The 2,645-nt window shown below is 36.2% G+C and overlaps 1 long non-coding RNA gene across 1 annotated transcript; it reads right to left on the reverse strand.

Annotated features, from left to right (window-relative positions):
* Positions 1–243: 243 nt before the first annotated feature.
* Positions 244–1,006, reverse strand: LOC117315042. The gene is made up of 3 exons (XR_004529668.1): positions 972–1,006; positions 651–717; positions 244–413 (listed from the first exon to the last, which is right to left on the reverse strand). It is a non-coding gene; the product is annotated as an uncharacterized LOC117315042 (long non-coding RNA).
* Positions 1,007–2,645: the final 1,639 nt, after the last annotated feature.

Here is a 2,645-nt window from a genome sequence, read left to right on the forward strand (position 1 = left end):
GTGTCTCCATTGTAACACTGATTTATTTATAGGTTACACACGGAGGTCAAGGCAAAGTTCATGGTCGACATCATGACCTTATTTGGAACTCTTTTGTTTCCTTCTGCGATAGAAAGTCAGACATGTTGTATACGTGTTGGTCAAAACAAAACAAAACACATAATCCAAACTAAAGTATCATTTATCTCAGACATAACACAGGATTATGACATTGAATTAAGCATTGATGTCATTTTTTTTTAGTTTCATCGGGGTATGAAACAAATTTTGTTTGCAAACTGTATGAATCCGCGTAGCGGATTCTACAGAAGTTTGCAAATGTAGTAGAGGTGCATGTTTGTATACAAATAACGTACACTCTGGGTGAGGTCTCTGTCATTTATTCGAGAATGTACCATGGTACATGTATAACCCTGTAACAAAATAACAATCGATATAACATACATACTATACACTGACACAGATTAAACATACATTTAGAGCACAACGCTTACTAAAGATTTCTTATATTACAGCGATCCGCTATAAATACGATAGTTGCTTATTGATACATAAATTACTATAAATACTAATACCATTACTTTCACTTATTAATTACTCAGGTAATTCAAATAACAAATATTCATTATTAAAAAATAACACATAGCTACCTGCGTGTGGCGCAGAGCCGTATCTACACAGACCTTGCGAGACTCCCAATACTATGAGAAATTCAAACTGTAAACAAAGTATAAATAATTAAGTATCACTATCTTCGTCTAAAGACTAGAACGTTAATTTACAAAGAATACATGAAACTATTATGACCTTGAAAAGATTCATTGTCACGTACATTATAACATATAAATTATCACCAAAATTACAATACAAAGCATTAACAACGCTTTGTCAGCTTAATATATAGAGATGTACATATGATAATTAAATATTTAAAAGACTTAAAACATCTTTCAAACAAAGACAACACTTACATTCCAGACACGTCCGTACGGTCGTGGAGTCCAACTCGGAACTGACACCTACCCGAGACAAAGACAAATACCCGCCAAGTGACCAAAACACTGACCAATGAAAACAACTGACACAACTTTACGTAATACGTACAAAACCACACCATAGAATACAAACGTAGAAAACCACATAAACACGAGTAACAAAACGCAATACGTCTGTACGCTATATGAACCACACAACGGGATACGACACGCGGACAAACTAGGAGCACGATAGCGAGCACTTACGGCGGGCGCGGACATACAAATCAGTGCTCTTTACGGCGGGCGCGGACAAACAAATCAGTGCTCTTTACGGCGGGCGCGGACAAACAAATCAGTGTTCTTTACGGCGGGCGCGGACATACAAATCAGTGCTCTTTACGGCGGGCGCAGACACACAAATCAGTGCTCTTTACGGCGGGCGCGGACACACAAATCAGTGCTCTTTACGGCGGGCGCGGACACACAAATCAGTGCACTTTACGGCGGGCGCGGACACACAAATCAGTGCTCTTTACGGCGGGCGCGGACATACAAATCAGTGCTCTTTACGGCGGGCGCGGACATACAAATCAGTGCTCTTTACGGCGGGCGCGGACACACAAATCAGTGCTCTTTACGGCGGGCGCGGACATACAAATCAGATAACAGCTTGACCCTGCTACACAAACAAAATTTATTTCATTCCCCGATGAAACTAAAAAATAATTGACATCAATGCTTATAATTAATTTTTGAAAATGATTTTCTAATTTAAAACATGTTTTATGTACAATTTTACTGGTTTTAAATGGGATTCTTTTTCTCAAATCAATACGCAACGTCAATTGTCGTATTGTGACGTCACATTTTTCGCGGCATTCTCGGAATTTCTTTCATAGAAGAATGAAAAGAATTTTTCGACCAATCACATTTGAGTATTTACCATGAAAACAAAGAAAATTTATTATCTGTCTTTTAAACGACACAATTATCCAATTCAAAATGGGTTGGTCAAAATAACTGCTACTTACACTTTATCCGAACAAAACTAAAGTATTACTTATCTCAGCTATAACAAGTGCTTTTTACTTTGAACTGTACTTTAACGAGACAATTGTCCAATTCAAAACTTGTTGGTCAAAGCAATGGCTTCTTACATTTAATCCAAACAAAACTAAAGTATCAACTATCTCAAATATAACACATGTATATGATTTTGAACTGTATTTTTTAAACAAAGAATTCTCCAATTCAAAACTTGTTCAAAACAATGGCTACTCACATTTAATCCAAACAAAACTTAAGTATCATTTATCTCTAACATAACACATGATTATGTCTTTGAACTGTATTTTCACGGGACAATTCTCCGATTCTCAGAAAAGTATAGGCACGTGGGTGTGATTATAACCTCTTATGCAAAGTGCGGAAACCGCATAGAAAACTGATATCAGTCAGCATTGAAAAAAGTAAACGCTTTGAGAATAATTAAAATTTATAATAAAAAGAAAATAACTTAAATTTGTTAATGTTTCATACTTCCAACTTTGGAAGATGTTTTTGAACGTTGATGTGGTTGCTCTCTATTCCATGTCGATTCACTAGAAAAACATTAGAATCACCTATAATTGTAACCTGATTGTCGTGTTACATCAGTAAACAATCTCA

The sequence above is a fragment of the Pecten maximus genome, chromosome 17 (assembly GCF_902652985.1).
Source record: "Pecten maximus chromosome 17, xPecMax1.1, whole genome shotgun sequence".
NCBI classification, from domain to species: Eukaryota; Metazoa; Mollusca; class Bivalvia; order Pectinida; family Pectinidae; genus Pecten; species Pecten maximus.